The 19,594-nt window shown below is 36.9% G+C and overlaps 1 protein-coding gene across 7 annotated transcripts in view; it reads right to left on the bottom strand.

Moving 5' to 3' along the window:
* The window catches only part of ZNF474 (zinc finger protein 474), a 53,065-nt gene extending 37,383 nt beyond the window's left edge, over nucleotides 1–15,682 (bottom strand). For 3 of the 7 annotated variants that reach the window (XM_016952760.4, XM_016952762.3, XM_009449502.5), the window contains exon 1: nucleotides 15,512–15,649. The gene's annotated coding sequence lies outside the window, so the exon portion shown is untranslated. 7 annotated transcript variants of the gene reach the window in all.
* Nucleotides 15,683–19,594: the final 3,912 nt, after the last annotated feature.

Here is a 19,594-nt window from a genome sequence, read left to right as displayed (position 1 = left end):
GGCATGGCTTTGAGAAAATATTGGCATTTCTAGACTGATTATAAATAACTGATGAAAAAATTCCTTTTCTTTGTCTCCCCTTCACTATGAATAATTTTAGGCCAAGAAATAAGTTCTTTCACTTTCATTCAATCTAATTGTCAGGTATGAACATAATAGTCTATGGTGTTAGAAAAGCTATGAAAAAAGTGGGAGAAATGCACTCTTTGCGCTTCTAACTAGAGCCCTCTGCAAAAGGCATTTTATGTTATTAAGGCTTATAATATCACCCTATGAAAACTATTGTTAGATCAAGCCTGTAATTTTCACTCTATATTGAGTATCCAAATCACAGAGTACCCAAGAGTCATGAATGCCACACAGGTATGATCATATAATTGTAATATTGACATTTGCAGTGGTGGAGCACTGGTTATACAAACCGTCAGTATAATCACATTAGAGGCCTATAATATATAGAAATCCAAAGGATAGCCCAAAAAAGAAAAAAGTGGAAGAGTCGAATAACAAGTCTTCAAAGGAATTTCACATGCCATATTTTCTCACATTTAGGATAATTTTCTTCCAACAGGATAGCTCTATACCAATATGTCTTTTTCAAGATTGTTTAAGCATTGGCTCATAGGCACATCTGGTCCACAGCTATGTTCCTTTTAGCCGCAGAAAGTCAAAACTGCTTGACTTAGTTCCTGTTATTTTAAAATTGGGAGATGTCACATAAAATAAGGATTTTTGGTTTCTCTTGAAAAGTGGAGGAGCTGGCAGAACAGAGCCCACATTCCTGTGTGGCAACATCTAACATAAGCTGATGCTGAGTAACAGCTGTGCCTGTAGCTCAGAGAGCCAGCCTTTACTCTTCCAATGCTTCTCACTAGCCGGATTCACTAATTTATAGTTCATGCTTCTTGCTTGAAAGTGTCCTGTGGGGACATTTTTCTTCTTAATTAAATATTGAAAATCACTTCAAGGAACTGAGAATCCAACTGAAGTCTTCTAGGATATAATTGTTATAAATACAACATATTTATTAGTAAATATTTAGAATATTTAGGAAGGAATCTTCCTAATGAAAGTAGATTAGGGCTGAAATGCTTCGGTCTAGGAGGGAGGGTAAAATCCAAGAAGAAAAGACAGAATCGGTGACTTAAGAAGGAATTTTCATAAGTTATTAAAGGGTTATAGAAGATGATATATACATAACTTTAGAGAAAAAAATAAAGCAGCCAGTGTTTAGAACAGGTGGGATTATAGAAGAAATAAAAAGAAAAAAAGGAAAACACAAACAGACAAAATTGTGTTTTGTGGATCACCTAAACTTTTTGGAGACATTCCCATAATTATTTATTGATCGGTTGATATCATAAGAGCTACTCTTCTATTTAAGACAATGGACCTTTCTTCACCATTAAATGACTCCCCAGATGAGGATTGTTAGATTATTAGTTTAAAGAAATAATCAGCCAATTAAAAGAACCATAAATAAGCTATTAGCAATATAGACCATAGTTGGATTGTAAAGATTTGCTCTGGAAATACTTTATAAGAGAATTATGCTTCCTCATGGGGATTACAGGATTTGGTACACTTTTTCTTTCTGCCAAGCTGTCCATTTTGTCAAGAAATACCTATAAATTAGTTTGAACTGCAAACGTGTAAGAACAGTATAGTAGCCCCTTCTCGACCTAGAATGAGATCTATAGCCATCAAGTGTCTAAAATTGATATATTATGGTTTTTAAACATTGGATGGAAAAACCCACAGATAACCATATTTTAGTATCTACATTTTAAAAGAACTGCAAATAGATGCATATGTTTGCCAGCCCCCATCATGTGATATGCTTGCACAGAGTTCCCGCTGTCTTTATACTCTTGATTTAGTTGAACTCGGTGCGACACTTTTGGCATAGACTTCTGAGCCACGCTGTGTTAGTATCAGAAGTGTGGTCACTTCTGTGTGTCCAGGTGGAAACAAACACAATGAAGAATAAAGTTGTGCATGAACGGAGCTGCTAGGCCAGGATAAATTGGCATAAGAGAGATGGGCTCACTGAATCCGGGAGGAACCTTTCTAACACATCACTCGCTTACCTTACAGCAGTTTCAAAGTTGTGCCTTATTTCTGTCCACCTCCAGGAGGTCAGTGCCTCCTGGAGCCTGGCTAACATTTACACTGATTATCAATACCATTCATTACAGACATCAACACCCTTTGTTAATAATGCGCTCTCCACCCAAAGCTGTTTCTGAGGAAAATGCCTGGGAAGGAAGTCAAAAACAGCAGAGTCCATAAGGCAGGCTGGGCCTCTGCTGTGTGCATGAATCAATGTGCCTCTATTTTCTGATATGCTCGCCATGACGTTCCTGGCAGTGACTCTGGAGACCTGGTTGTTTGTGTGTGCCCACAAACTGAAGGCTGTTTCTGAACATGGGCTTTTTGTTGCTGTTCTCCCCACATCTCTCATCCTTCTATGTGAATAAGTCATCAAAATATGATTGTCATACCATTTGACATCGCTGAATCATGGCAACAAGACTCTCTTTCATGGGCCACATAGTTAGAGCTCACTGATGATTCAGAATCCTCAGCCCTACAAATTCTCATTTCCCAGGAAAGCTTATACAAGATATCCACTGCTGGAGAAAACCACCAGAATGAGTCTCCTGGTGTCTAGGGGAAACGTTCATTCTTTGTGTCCCCAGACCCAAATAAACATGCAATGTGGTGATGGTTCATTTAAAAACCTCTTCAGCTTCTAGTTTAAATTTTTTTGTGGTTCAACATTTATAGAAAGCCTCCTTCCACTCCATGACCAATAACTCTCAACTGCCTTGTTCTGTCTGCCTTTAGTAAACACAAAGATCACGTGTATATTTTAAGTCACACATAAGATTGGAAATATTAGGATATTGGATGGGAAGAGTTTAATTTAAAATCAACTTTGTGGATGCTGATGTGTCCTATCTTTCTTGTGTTTTCAACAGGGTCTTTTTTCCCATCTTCTGTGTTCTATTTCACTTTGTTTCATTATTTCCACTATCTATCTGAGCTTTAAGTTTAGGACAACCCAATAAGAATACCCAATAAGGACAAGATGCCATTAGAAAGAGAGTGAAGACTATAGCACCCTATGGTTGACACCACTGCTAATGTCCTCTGGATTTTCCATTTGGCTGGAGAGAGAAGGCGATGCCAACAATTCCAGCTCACTACTAGAAAAATGTGGCTTGTATCTTAACTTCATTATATTCTGGAGAAAGCAGCATTAGAAGTGAGGGGCCCAGTCTAATCACATGAGTCATCAAATGTGGAGAACTTCTTCCCCAGTCAGTGAGAGATAGACAGCAGCAGAAAAAATTTCAAGCGTGAAAGGGCCTCAATTAGCTGTTCCAAAGAAGGGGTCTAAGAGTTAAAAAATGCAGGCACCTCTTGAAGCCGGGAAGACCAAGGAAACAGATTCTCTCCTACTGCCCCCAAAAGAAAGATGATCGTGCTGTGAGCTCGGTGTAGAGGTTCATGCCTGTAATCCCAGCACTTTGGGAGGCCAAGGCGGGAAGATCACTTGAGTCAGGAGTTCAAGACTAGCCTGGCCAACATGGTGAAACCTCATCTCTACAAAAAATTAGCTAGGGCCGGGTGCAGTGGCTCATGCCTGTAATCCCAGCACTTTGGGAGGCTGAGGTGGATGGATCATGAGGTCAAGAGATCAAGAACATCCTGACCAACATGACAAAATCCCGTCATTACTAAAAATACAAAAATTAGCCAGGTATGGTGGCACATGCCTGTAGTCCCAGCTATTTGGGAGACTGAGGCAGAAGAATCACTTAAACCTGGGAGGCAGAGGTTGCAGTGAGTCAAAATTGCACCATTGCACTCCAGCCTGGCAAGAGAGGGAGACTCCATCTCACAAAAAAAAAAAAAAAAAAATAGCCAGGGGTAATCCCAGCTACTCGGGTGTCTGAAGCATGAGAATAGCTTGAACCTGAGAGTTGGAGGCTGCTGTGAGCTGAGATCGCGCCACAGCACTCCAGCCTGAGCAGTAGACTGTTTCAAAAAATAAAATAAAATAAAATAAAATAAAATAAAATAAAATAAAATAAAAAATAAAAAAATAAAAGCTGAAAACACATTTCCATTTTGTGGTGTCATTTCCTATATGGAATCCTAACCTAAAATGGATCCCCCATCCTGCTGTGCCATGACACTTGTGTGTAACCCCATTAAATGTCCCCTTGGCATCAGTAGCTCATGGGTATTGCTGTTTATCCAGCTCATACCCATTCCGTATGCTCTACATAAACATGAGCAAAGCAAGGATAAAATTTGGAATATACTGTAAAATAGCACAAGAACATTGGAGATGCTGCCTGTGGTGCCCAGAAAGAAGTAGATTTCATTTTAATACAGGAGTGAGACTGAATATTTTGTCTATAATTGAGCCAGATTTGGAAATTCTCCACAGGTAGAAGAGTGTCAAACAAAGACAAATGATAGCATTAACATGATGTAGCTGTCCCAAAGATGGGGGTCCCTTACTCTTTTCCTGCCTGTATGCTCCCTCATGAAAAAAGTCGTACATGGTAGTTTGGATTTAATTGCAGTTTATAGTTGTATACTAGGTGTATTTCACTCTGTTTTGTTTTATCATACTATGATCTTTTAAAATATATCTTGCCACTCAGATGTTAAGAATTAATGTTAATTTTTTAGGTTTGATGACATTATAATTGTATTTTTTATTGTAATTTTTACTGAGATAATTGTAGATTCATATGCGGTTCTTGCCCAGTTCCCTCAAGGGTAACATTTTGCAGAACTATACTGTGGATATTATACTATAATAATACCTCAACCAAGTTGTTGATGTTGATACAATCTACTGAGCTAAGTCAGAATCCTCAGTTTTATTTGTACTCGTATGTGTATTAAGCTCTATATAATTTTGTCAACTGTTTAATAAGTATCCACTACTGCTGTTTTTAATAAGAATTTATCACATTGGTAGCATCTGAATTTTGGTTGGAATTAAATTTCAACATGAATTTTGGAAGGGACAAAACATTCTACAATAATACCTAGGGTTTCCAATTCCAGGGTCTAGAAGAGCTCTTCACCTGTGAGAGTTTTCCGTGATGGTTTGTGGTTAGCCCAGCTTCTAGGCAAACTTTTCAGAGAATTCCATTGGCCTACATTCATGGGACACTAATAATAGGCATCAGGAACATCCTCTTTTTTCACTCTTCTCCTTTACCTTTCCTGTCCACTGTGCTTGTAAGTCCTCTCTACGAAGACCACTCCATTAAATGCAAATATGGCAAATAACTCCTAAGCTGCCTTAAAAGGTTTTTTCTTCTCTATCTTGAGAAATAACGAGTTTACTCTGGATCCCAGGGCAGGAACGTGCAGATGTGACGTCATGTCCTTATTTCTTTTCAACAGGCATTAACAATTTCTTAATATTTTACTTTTATTCAGTCACTACTCTTTCTTCCCAACTTAAGTGTTATAAGCTGATTTTCATCTACTTGTTCACATCATCATGTTCCTTGTTTTCTAGTTTTTCAAATACCAGGATCTTATAGTACCATAATTATATGGAAAAAATACACAGAATAGGCTGAACTACCTGAAGATATTACGAAATCAATATTTGAAAATTCATACATTTAGGGTTTGTCCTGTAAATATCATGAAATAATGACAATTTTTTAGGTCACAAATCTTGATCCTTTTTAGTTGACTGTAAAATTCCAGTTATAAAATTGACAATAAAATAAACTTGGTTACATTAAAGATCATTACATTTTTAGGGAATGATAATGAAGCCTGTTTCATATAGGCAAGGAATGGGTAATGTTAATTTAAATAATTTTAGCTGAAACAGCATTCCTGTGCTACTTCTGGGAATCTCTGTTGAAAACTTTATTTAGAAGCTGCTTAACACACATAAATGCCCCAATAGTTCAAATAATTAAACTCTGTTTGACATGGTATTTTACATTGGAAACAGGTTAACTGAAGGGGAAAGTGTGGTTTTAATTTTTGTTGATTGAAATGTCATATGTTTCATATATAAGATTGTTCACTTGGAACTGAACAGATAAAGCAATCCAAGATTTATCTGATTTTAATGTTTTACAATCATTTAGTACTTTTGAGTGGAAATGCCATGAACTGATTCAAGGAATGTAAATATTAACTTTTATTACACATTTATGATTTTAAAATGAACCAAAATGGAAAAAGTCTTTCACAAAATAATTATATATTTTTCCATTCTTTCAAAGGATATGTATACTTGATTGTCAAGAAAATAGAATTTTATCAGTTATACTTATTATCACCTCACTGAAGACTCTGCTTCCAATTGTTCAGACACATGAATACACATACACATACACACACACACATACACACATACATCACAGACCTTATGCATTCCTCTCCATATTTCTTCCGGGTCAAGGGGATGTATTGATAATCAATGTTATAATCTTCATTTAGTAATTAATCCATGCCACAATGCTAGTCCATCTGACACTTATTTAGTGATGATATGCTGGATTGTAACTAGGTCATATGGTACTAATAAGGATAATTGTTGGCTGAGAGTCTAACTGAAACTTGAGATTTGAGTGTTTGCCCAATTGCCTTTTTCTTCTATTTCCAGTCCTCACTACTCTTCATTTTGTTCTTTGTTCATTTCACAATAATTTCACTAAAATAACCTTTTGAACATATCTTTGAACTTGGGAGAAGTCTCATTGGTGGTGAGGCCAGGCTGAGAAGATCATGAGGATGTTTGCCTTTGCCTCAGCTCTTCAAGTAGATTCCCCCTCTTATTGTGGGTTTGCATGTGAAATGCAAGGTAAGGAATTAGACAGCGAGGGAAAAGGGAAAAGGCACTAACAGACACTCTAAACAATATTTAGCATGTTTTTGTTTCCTATGTGATTGCCCATTAATAATTTGGCTGAAAAAAACATCTTATCCTATTCTATTATCTTCTTATATTTTCCTTCTGCTCCCCTTCTCATCTTAGTATTTTCTGCCTTTGCATTTTAATATATCTCCTTTCCCATGATTTTTCACTCCTGTCTTCATTCTACCCATTTGATATTGGATAACCTCTTGTGATATTACATCAATTTATGTAGAAGCATTTCCATATCTAGCATTGAAGTGGTTGGTTATTCCTTTTGGCTGTTTTGCCTGCACTCATAAATCTAATGCCAGGCAGGTGAACGGGTGCGCCTCGCATCTGTGGGCTGTTTCAACCACATAGGTGAAGAGGCACTTCTGCTCTCAACCCTCATCTATCCTTTTCAGAGCAGTCACATTTAACTCCTTAAGCTACAATCACAACTTAAACCTCTGCTGACTGACTGCTCCATGGTTGTCCCACTACTCTCAAAATAAAATCCAACCTCTTGACCTTGAATGCCCTCTGTAACCTGGTACCTCCCTCAGTCTCTGCCTATCTCCTTTTGCTCTCCCCTTTCTGCACCATGCTCCATCCATGTTCATCTCTCAGTTCCTCAGGCAAGTCAAACTCTCTCTTACTTTGGGGGAGACTGGGGGAGGGACTGGGAAGAGGCTTTGCACATGCTCTTGCCATTGCCTAGAATCTTCCTCCAGTTCTTTGCTTAGCTTTCTTATTTTATCCTTCAGGTCTCTATTTAAATATTGTCAACTCAGGCCTTTCTTAACTACTCTTTTTTTTTTTTTTTTTTTTTTTTGAGACAGAGTCTCACTCTGTCACCCAGGCTGAAGTGCAGTGGCATAATCTCGGCTCACTGCAACCTCTGGCTCCAGGTTCAAGCGATTCTCCTGCCTCAGCCTCCCAAGTAGCTGGGATTGCAGGCACCTGCCACCACGCCTGGCTAATTTTTGTATTTTTAGTAGAGACGGGGTTTCACCATGTTGGCCAGGCTGGCCTTGAACTCTTGACTACTCTTTTTCAAGTAATTTCTCTCCCTCTGTCCCAAACACACACACTTACACACCCACCTGCACCCATACACATGCACATACACATGCCCATTCATGTTCATTCATGGAACTGATATCACCATCACCATCCATCATAGTTATGTTCAGTGATGCCACTGTTTATCATCTTTACAGTACTCAGCACCTATGTTTTTGTCTGTTTGTTTGCATGTGTAATATTTATCTCTTTAAATTGCATGTGAACTTCAAGACAATAGAGACTTACTTGCTCTCTACATAGTTATATCCCCAGCACCTCGCCCAGTGCCAGGCACATTGTAGGTCATAACAAAATTAATTTAATGTTGACCGAGCCGAGTGAGATTAGCTTGATGTTATATTAAATTTTTAAACAAAACTGAAGTTCATTATTTATATGAGGAATAAAAAACATAAAGGGGCTTTTGGAAAAGAAGCGTTATCAGACAGCTTTGTAATATTTTCTCAAGTCTTACACATATGTGATCATTTAACCCTTGTTCATTTTTATAATACTATCTCAAGGAATTAGAATTATAATAATATTATAGCTTTAAAAGCATAACTATACTGAATCCAAGATAAATGAGAATCTCTCCAAGGACCATGAACTAGACCAAGCACTATACCTCATGGTAAAGATTATCAAGTAGTGAGCAACCAGAATAGATGGGCTGCTGCTCCCTAGAGAATGGACCTAGACAGGCACACCAAAGGTAGCCATATGAGCAGCTAGTCACTTGTGCTGGGGGCACTGCCTAACTAGGTAGAAAGCTGAAGGAGAATCACAGAGTTTGGCTTCCCTGAGCTAAGTTTATTCATACATTGTTTTTCTTGACCACATATGTTCTGAGTGCTAATGACTTTCAAAATTTAATTTCCCTTGGAAATCAGATATCTTCTTTTTTAAATTTTTAATTATTATGAATACATAATAGTTGTACATATTTATGGGATAGGTATGATATTTTGATATAAGCATACAACATGTAATAATCAAATAAGGGTAATTGGGATATCTACCTCCTCAAGCATTTATCATTATTTTGTGTTGGGAACATCACAATTCTACTCTTTTCATTATTTTGAAATACTTACAATAGCTTATTTTTAACTATAGTTGCCCTGTTATGCTCCTGAACATTACGTCTTATTCCCTCTAACTGTATTTTTATGCTCATTAACCAACCCCTATTTATTCATTTCCCATTACCCTTCCCAGCTCTGGCAACCATCATTTTACTCTCTATCTCAATGAGATCACATTTTTTTTTTAGCTCCCACATTTGAGTAAGAACGTGTTCTACTGTCTTTCTGTACTTAGCTTATTTCACTTAACATAATGTCCTCTAGTTCTATCCATGTTGTTGTAAATGACAGGATTTTACTCTTTTTATGGCTGAATAATATTCCATTGTGTATATGTGCCACATTTTTTTTATCCATTGATCCACTGATGGACACTTCTCTTTACTCCATACCTTAGCTCTTGTGGATATTGCTGCAATAAACATGGGAGTGCAGATATCTCTTTGGCATACTGATTTCAACTTTTTTTGGCTATATACCCAGCAGTTAGTTTGCTGGATCATATTGTAGTTCTACTTTTAGTTTTGTGAGGAACTTCCATACTGCTCATAGTGGCTGTGCTAATTTACATTCCTACCAACAGTGTACAAGGGTTGCCCTTTCTCCACATCCTCACCAGCAATCAATATTGCCTGTCTTTCTGATAAAATCCATTTTACCTGAGATGAGATGATATCTTGTTTTAGTTTTGATTTGCATTTCTTTGATGATTAGTGATGTTGGACATTTTTAGACTGTTTGCATGACTTCTTTTGAAATATGTATATAGACCTTTTGCCCATTTTTAATTTTTTTCTAATTAAAAAAAATTTCTGAGATGAAGTCTTGATATGTTGCCCAGGCTGGTCTCTAACTTACGGCCTCAAGTGATCCTCCCACCTCAGCCTCCTGAGTAGCTGGGATTATAGGTGCATGGCACCAAGCCTGGCTTTTTGCCCATTTTAAAAATGTATAATTTGGTTTTTCACTATTGAGTTGTTTGGGCTCCTTATATTATCTGATAATTAATCCCTTGTCAGATGGGTAGTTTGCAAATATTTTCTCCAATTTGTGGGTTGTCTCTTCACTTTGTTGATTGTTTCTTTTGCTCAGTAGAAGCTTTTTAGCTGGCTGTGATCCCATTTGTCCATTTTTGTTTTGGTTGCCTGTGCTTTTGAGATCTTACTCAATAAGTCTTTGACCAGACCAATGTACTAGAGCGTTTTCCCAGTGTTTTCTTCTAGAAGTTTTATAGTTTTATGTCTTAGATTTGATTTAGTCCTTTTTGATTTGATTTTTTTCTATGGCGAGAGATAAGGGTTTCATTTCATTCTTCTGCATATAATTATCTAGTCATCTCCCTTCTAAAGAGAACCCCCAAGTACCAGGCACTCAAGAAGAACATTTTCAAGGCCACAGGGCTTTCAGTATCAATGTATGATTTTTGGAAGGTATCTCATCAGAACTCCTTGAACATTAGAAGGGCTGACAAACTATGGCCTACAGGATAAATCTGGCCATCGTTCAGCTCTTTTGTAAATAAAGTTTTATTGAAACACAGCCATGTTTATTCATTTATGTTTGTCGCTGACTGCTTTTGCCCTACAATGGCAGAGTGTATGGCTTACGAGCCCTTAACTATTCACCATTTGGGCAAAGACAAGAAAATTTTCTAACCCTTCTGTTAGACCATTTAAATTAGATTTCATTTTAACGTTAAGATATCAAGTTATTAATCAATGTGAACTTACAGCACTCAATGCAACCAGAATCCTACTAAGTGCTGTCTGCACAGAACTCCATAAGGCTCCTATTAGAGTCTCCTCTCAAACAAATGCTTGGCTGCATTGCCCCTTGGGGGACCTTCTATTTGCACTTTGCCATTCTTTTTAAATGATTAACAACTTGCCTTCTTTATATTCTCCCTCTCTGCTGCCCCCAACATAGTGTATTCCTATTGCCATATTTGTGTGCAATGATATTTAGAAATTGTTTCTCCGTGTTTGTAAGACTCCACAGAAATCATCACTGATCCCTCAGGAAGGGTGTTCTGGAATTGTTCACATTCTTCACCATTTACAACTTACTTCTGGAATTGCATATAATCCTGAAAATGTATCATTCACCAGATAGTCTGGGAAAATGAGTTAAAATAATATTACATATTTATTCAAATTATGTAGACCCAGAGAAGAAACAGTCATATGAAGGTCCAGTTGGTAAAACTAAAAATTCTCTTAGAAATAATAGATAAGATTTGAATTCTAAAATAAGCTGGAGCTGGGTGCTATGGCTCACGCCTGTAATCTCAGCATTTTGGGAGCCAGGGTGGGAGGATTGCTTGAGCTCAGGAGTTCAAGATCACCTTGGGCAACACAGTAAGATCTCATCACTACAAAATGTAAAAAATATTAGCCAGGCATGGTGGTGCACACCTGTAGTCCCAGCTACTTGGGGGACTGGGGTAGGAGGATCGCTTGAGCCCAGGAGGTCGAGGGTGCAGTGAGCTGTGATTGTGCTGCTGCACTCCAGTCTGGGTGACAGAGCAAGACCCTTTCTCAAAGAAATGAATGAATGAATAAAATAATCTGGAAAATGCAACTAATGGAAATAATAGTTTACATTTTAGGCTCAAAAGAAATAGGTATTTTATGGAAGTGATAGCAAGATTTGGAAAGGCTGGAAAATATTTTTTCTTAGTTAACATTTGAATGTTTATAATTTTCTGTCAATTCATAAGAATATGTGATGACATTTATTCTGATGCATATTTGACCAGGTATAGATTTTTCTCTGTAATTGTGAGAAATATATTGTTAAACAGGAAACAGAGCTGATGTTATAAATAATGTTTTCTTACAGAAATTATGAACAAATAAATATTCTCCTCCTGCTTTTTCCTGTCTAGAACAGTGTCTGGAATATAGTAGATGCTCAATAAATTACTGAATAAATTAACAAATAAAAATTAAGTTCAAGTCACATTCTATATTAATGGGCTTGAAAAATACTTATTTTTTTCACTGGGATTATGATTCCTGAATAAGTTTATAACTATATATTTGGCTTTTGCTTATTACAGAATCACTTAAAATAAGGTTGCTGTCTGGGGAAACATTTGGGCAACATGCAAGGAGGACTGCCCAACCTGATTCTAATTCTTGGGTATGGTTCACTAGTAAGCAGTCATGGAAGAATTCAGCTTCCATATTTATTTTGAATACTTGCTTCAGGTATTCAAATAATATAAGTTGGCTTATTAAAATTAATATGCCAATAAGGATAGACAAACAGATCCATGTAACAGGATAGACAGTCCAGAAGCATGTGGTCAATTTACATACATGATCAATTCATTTTTGATAAAGATGCCAAGACAATTCAATGGAGAGAGGAAAATCTTTTTAACAAATGAGAGTGGAACAACTGGATGCACACAGGGAGAAAATATCAACTCCCTACTTTCACTACACACCAAAATTAACTCAAGATGGATCATGGAACTAAATATAAAAGCAAAAATGATAAAACTTTAAGAAGAGAATATCTATGATCCTAATATTTGCAAAGATTTGTTAGACAAAACACAAAAGAACTAAGTATAAAAGAAAACATAATAAATTATACTTTCTCTTAATTATAAACTTCTGCACATTAAAAAAATTAAGAAAATTAAAAGGCAAGACATAGATTGGGAAGAAATGTTTGCAAGACATATATTTAAAAATTGGATTATCTAAAAATTTAACTTTATAAAGTTAAATTCTAAAATGCCCAATGGTATTGACATTTTAAATAATTACCTAAAAAAAGAAAGTATATGTCCACAAAAAGTCATTTACAAATGTTTACAGTAGCTTTACTCATAGTAGTGAAAAACTGGAAATAACATAAATATACATCAATGGATAAATGAACACAAAATTATAGCATATTCATACAATAGAATACTGTTTCACAATACAAATGAACAAACTACTAATATACACTACATGGATCCCTTTGAATAATGTGCTGCCGAAAAAGTCAAATGCAAAAGAAGTATAGGTACTTAATTATTCCATTTATATGAAACTCTAGAATAAGCAAAGCTAATCTGTAGTGACAGAAAGTATATCAGTTATTGTTTGGTGGGTAGGTGCATGAAAGGAAAATTGACTACAAAGGTTAATGGACGTTTTCTTATATTTACATCTTTGTTGGTTCATGGATATAATCATTTGTCAAAACTCATCAAATTTTGTACTTAAAATGGGTACATTTTATTATATGTGAGTTATACATTAATGAAAAAGACATTAAAAAGAAGAAATGTTAAATGGGTAAAAGGTATGAATAGATAATTTTTAAAAAGATACAAATCTCCAAGAAGTTCATGAAAAGTACTCCATTAGTCATCAGGAATATGCAAATTATGACCACTGTGACATATTATTCCATATTTATTACAAATATCTACCCTATCACTCATTAGTTTCACTCCTGGGTCCAAATACAGAATAAATAAAAACATATATCTAATAAGACTTGTGCAGGCTTCCTTTTTTTCCCCACATATAAGTGAGATCACATAGTGTTTGTCTTTCCTTATCTGGCTTATTTCACTTAGTATAATATCCTCAAGTTTCACCCATGTTGTTGAAAATAGCAATATTTTCTTCTTTTTTAAGGTTCAATAATATTCTATTGTGTGTTTATACCACATTTTCTTTATCCATTTATCTGTTGATAGATAATTTGTTACCACATATTGACCATTGTTAATAATGCTGCAATGAACAAGGAAGTGTAGATATCTCTTTAATATACTAATTTCATTTTCTTTGGATATATACCCAGCAGTGGGATTGCTAGATCAGATGGTAGTTCTCCTTTTAACTTTTTGAGGAACTTCCATATTGTTTTCCATAATCCATAATGGCTGTATTAAATTACAATCCCACAAACAGTGTACAAGGGTTCCCTTTTCTCCACATTCTCACCAACATTTGTTATCTTTTGTCTTTTTAACAGCCATTCTCACAAGTGTATTGTAATATCTCCTTGTGATTTTTACTTGCGTTCCCCTAATGATTAGTGATGGTGAGCATCTTCATATACCTACCTGTTGAGTGCAATAATGGTTACCATGAATGGAGGATGAGATGAAGGGAAGATAGGCAAAGGGTACAAACCTTCAGCTATAAGATGAGTAAATGCTAGAAACCTAATGTACAGCATTGTGACTATAATTAAGAATTATTATAATTAATAATAATTGAAATGTATTAAGATAGTAGATCTCAAGCATTCTCACCACAGCCAAAAAAAGGTAACTATGTGATATGAGGAATACTTCAATTAGCTTGATTGTGGTAATCATTTCACAATGTCTACATATATCAACACATTTCATGAGAAACCCCAAATACATGTGATTTTTATTTGTCAGTCATACCTCAATAAAGCTGGAAAAAAAGTTAGACATAAAAAATAAAATTAGGAGAAAAATACTTTGTGCAAGAATCTTTATAGCTGCTTTAGCTATAAGAGGACCAAACTAGAAACAAACAAAATACCAATCAATGTAATAAACAAATGTAAAATGAACATATAGTGCAATTATACTTACCTTTAAAAAGAATTGTACTACTGACTTAAAAAGCCACATTGGAATGCTTGAAAAAACATTCTGCTGAGCCAGAGACGTCAGTTCGACAATATAATATATATGGTATCATTCTATTCATATAAAGTTCATGAAAGGCCAACTATTCTTTGAGGATAGAAATCAAAACAGTGGCCCCCTGTGGAGGGAAGATTGGCTGGAAAGGATGTGAGGAAACATTCCAGGGTGAAAGAAATGTCCCGTGCCCTGACTGAGGTGACCATGACATGGTTGTATATAGCTGTTAAAGTCATTGATTTTAGAAACTTGATTTTAAGAACTCAAGATTGGTTACAATTTACTCCATGTCGATTTTATCTCAAATAATTTTTTAAAAAGGCAAGACAACTGAGTAATTATAGCCTTTAACACCCCTTTTCTTTCATGGATAATCTGGCTAATAATCATATAGTTCTGAATTAATGTTAAAACCTGACTTCATCTACTTTTCTTTGAAGAAAGTTATTTTAAAAATCATTCTTTTAAATACAATTTTATTATTTTTTAGGTATTAGAACATCTAATCCATGGTTCACTCATCATTGTCAGCATCCAAAGAAGTAAAATGACGTTTATTGTTTTGTTTAGTCATACTTGAGATTTTTCACTTAAGAACTAATTATTATTATTATCGTCATTTGTATTTCTTTCCAATAGCAAGGAAATATTTACTGAATACTGGTGAGAAGCCAATGGAAGAGACCAAGAATATCTAAGAGAAGCAGTTGTTATTAGTTGAAAGGTTTGAGATTTAAGACCTACCAGACAACAGAGAATGCACACACCCTGCGAGAGCCTCACCTTGTGACATTTGTTCTTTACCTTTTTATTTTGCCTTTTAGCATGGCATGCTGAGCACCTCTGAGTTTTCAGGGAAGGAGCTGACGGAAACAGGAACAGAATAGCTGGGAGCTCCAAGATTCACATTCCTTGCAGGAGCTCTTGTGAGTTTTTGAGGCTGCTGAGTAACAGGAACCGCAGTCTTTGTTGCCTGGATGTATCCTGGCAACCTGTCAACAAAAGGGATGGGACTGAGTTCTCTAGTAACTGATGGGAAACAGAGAGCAAAGTAGGTATGGATTTCAGCTTTCTTTTAAATTGACTCCAGGAACTTTACCGATGGACTGAGCAACCAACAGGGACAGATAAATTTAAGTCACAGGCTCTTGTTGATGTAGAAACACAGCGTTTTATTTTAAAGAAGAAAAGAAAACAATACTTACTGATTATCTTATTGATCTTTTCTAGGGACTTTAAAAAATACTGTAACGGTTAATATTGAGTGTCAACTTGATTGGATTGAAGGATGCAAAGTATTGTTCCTGGGTGTGTCTGTGAGGTTGTTGCCAAAGGAGATTAACATTCGAGTCAGTGGACTGGGAAAGGCAGACCCACCCTCAACCTGGGTGGGCACCATCTAATCAGCTGCCAGTGTGGCCAGAATAAAGCAGGAAAATGTGGAAGGACTTGACTTGCTGAGTCTTCTGGTCTTCAGCTTTCTCCCATGCTGGATGCTTCCTGCCTTAGAACATTGGACTCCAAGTCTTCAGCTTTTGGACTCTCGGACTTACACCAGTGGTTTGCCAGGGGCTCTCAGGCCTTTGGCCACAGACTGAAGGCTGCACTGTCGGCTTCCCTACTTTTGAGGTTTTGGGCTTCCCTACTCCTCAGCTTGCAGATGGCCTATTGTGGAACTTTACCCTGTGATCATGTGAGTCAATACATTTTAATAAACTTCCCATCATATACACATCTATTCTATTAGTTCTGTCCCTCTAGAGAACCCTGACTAATACTAATACCATCTATATAGAAGAGCTTGGGCCAGTCGCAGTGGCTCACACCTGTAATCCCAACACTTTGGGAGGCTGAGGCGGGTGGGTCACCTGAGGTCAGGAGTTCAAGACCAGCCTGGTCAACATGGTGAAACCCAGTCTGTACTAATAATACAAAAATTAGCCGGGCATGGTGGCACACACCTGTAATCCGAGCTACTTGGGAGGCTGAGGCAGGATAATCGCTTGAACTCGAGAGGTGTAGGTTGCAGTGAGCCAAAATCGCGCCGTTGCACTCCAGCCTGAGCAACAAGAGCGAAACTCCATCTCAAAAAAAAAAAAAAAAAAAAAAAAAAAAAAGAAGAAGAAGAAGAGCTTGGTCTCCTCTAAAACAGGGAAGATGGATAGTCTCCATGGCTCTCAAAGCGTGTTCTATGTTTTGGTCTAAAAGGCAAGCAACCACAAGATGTAGAAGCTATGCTTAATCTATTTTTCTAACATGTCCTAAATCATAGAAAACATTTTAAAAACTAAGGCCAGTATTTAAAAATATATCTGAAGTAGTGTTTTCAAGATTCGTATTTCAAAATAGTCTGAGATATTAAGATAATTGTAGTACAATTCCACAATTAAATATTCTGCAAGCATTAAAGCTTATGAGGCAACAGTTTATTGACCTGGGAAAAAGTTTACAATATATTGCTAAATGACAAAGAGAAGCTACAAAACAGAATAAATAGTATAATCTCATCAAATTCTTTGTGTGTGCTCATGTGCACACAAACACACAATTAACTCAAAGAATATACACCCCAGTGTTAACAGTGGTTACCTATGAGTGGTGAGATTAAGGAACATTTTTACTGAATGTTCCTTACTGGTTAGCAAAAAAAAAAAAAAAAAAGAACAAAAACTTGACCTATAATATTCCCCAACCCTGCTCCTTGTCCCCAGATAATGTAATTGGGATATGGAGGTAATTCACAGGACTCTTAATTCTGCTGAAGTGACTCTTCAGGCCACACAGTCTAGAGATCCCAAGGGACAGTAACGTTTCACATCCTAACTTGCAATAACGCTCTAACTATTCTAGATATCTAATTTATGATATAAAATATTTCTAATTTAGATGCTTCTGAAATCATACGATACATATACAAATAATAATACATGCATACAATGACATAGAGCTGATATAATATCAGTGAGTAAATGTTGAGGTGGCGGCAAGAAAACCCTGTTTTACATGTTGCCTTTTACTGACCTGTAGGCCCCTAGTTAACACACTTTTCACTTTACACAAACTGCATGTTTTATTGGCCTTATTGTGAACTAAATGCGATCTTTCTCTAAAGAAAGTGCCCAATAAATAAACATCATCCCAAATGCACACCCAATATTCAGTTCAGTGGCTGGCTATTTGGGCCAGATGGCAGAAGAGACAGGAAGTGTTGGCCTATGACAGGACAACCTCAGGAAAACATCACGAGAGTGGATATTTCTGAGCTAAAGCAGGGCAGAGTCTCTATCCTGGCTGGAGCAACTCTTAGGAGGCCCAAGAATAACAGAGCTTGCAGGCTTTGTTAGCTGTAGCTGATGGTGCACTCATGGCCGTCTCTTCCCTGGTGCTGTGGCTGAGTTGCCAGCTGCTTTTCTGTATTCATCGAAGCTGCTTCTAAAACTGGCTGGAGTGGAGCCTTTGTTTCTTCCCAAATTCTGGATTCATTTTTAATTCATGGGTTTGTAGTTTCAGTCAGAATTGAACTTCCTGGTGTTCAAATGTATTTCATCTTGGCAAAACAGGCGTTCCTAGGTGCTCTGTCTCTCTCTCCTTCTCCCTGTCTCTGTGTCTCTCTGGTCTTTCCGAGCGACCAAAACTTTTAAGCTGCTCGTATTTTTTTTTTTTTTAAGCATGCGCAGAAGCATCTTCGACATCAAAAAGCTCTTACAACACACAACCTTTTGATGATTTAAGTGTAAATGAAGCAGAAACATATGGATTCTATTTTCCATAAATCACATACGGTCCTAAAAAATCAAGGAGGGTATGTGTTTTGCACGATGTATTCTGTTTAGTTGAACCCAAAACATCTGAAGCATACTTGGAGGTTGATGAATCCAAAATATTTACCCATCCCTATTTATAATATTGTGGGGGAGCCCTTGATTTATGGTGACAACTAAACTGCTCACATCTGTTGAGTGGGCAACCAGCAACCAGTGTGAGCTTCAAAGATAACCGTGTTCCTTCTTCTGTTCTGGCTCCAGGCATTCAAGTCAGCCCCAGATCAAAGACACTGAAGCCTTTACTTGAGCTGGTCTGGTTTGCTCTTGCTTGAGCTTTTCTCACCTAAAACAATTGCCAGTTATTTCAAGTTATGTGATATCCAATCATGCTTGTGTCACTGTGGGATGATGCCAGCCTCCAGCAATAATCCAGATCTGACCCCTTGTGGCAGCAGCCCCACCACAAGGAATTCTGGATTATTTTCCCTTCATAAAACCACAGTTGTTGTGCCTGCACAAGCCCCTGACTTTTTCATTAAAGGAATGAATCACATTTTCATGGAGCAGGAGAAATGCTTCTCCTTGTTGGTATCTCTGCCCATTCTCAAGACTCTTCACTGATGCAAAGCCCAAATCTTACTTTGCAAGCTACCAATAATCCTTTGGAGTTTATTTAAACTTGGCAGAGACTACATTCTGCGAGAAAAAAAAATTGCAATGGCAGCAGCAGGGATCCAAACAGGATGTTTGTGAAGTCTGGCAAAATAGGTGCACTGAGTGCCTTGTTCTTGTCTACCTAATTATTGTTTACTTCATTCTTATCGCCTAACTCCGAAACAGCAAGTTCCAGCCACCTGACATCCGTTATCGCAAATCTTTTAACCATCCTACAAGGTAGGCATTAGTATCCTTGTTTGACAGATTAGAAAACTGAGGCTCAAGAGCATTAAGCAACTTGCCCCATTGACAAGGCTATTCCAAAGCAAATCTGGGATGGACATGTGTGTCTTTCTGGTGCCCAAATGGCTTCCCTTCGCTGCCTTCTGCTAGATCTTGCTGCCATATTCCCATACCCAATAAATAATATTTTCTATGAGTTGCCCAGACTGAGTAAACATTTAAA

The sequence above is a fragment of the Pan troglodytes genome, chromosome 4, assembly GCF_028858775.2.
Source record: "Pan troglodytes isolate AG18354 chromosome 4, NHGRI_mPanTro3-v2.0_pri, whole genome shotgun sequence".
Classification (NCBI taxonomy): Eukaryota; Metazoa; Chordata; class Mammalia; order Primates; family Hominidae; genus Pan; species Pan troglodytes.
The sequence above is the reverse complement of the archived record's forward strand: the minus strand, read 5'-3'. Positions and strand labels throughout refer to the sequence as shown.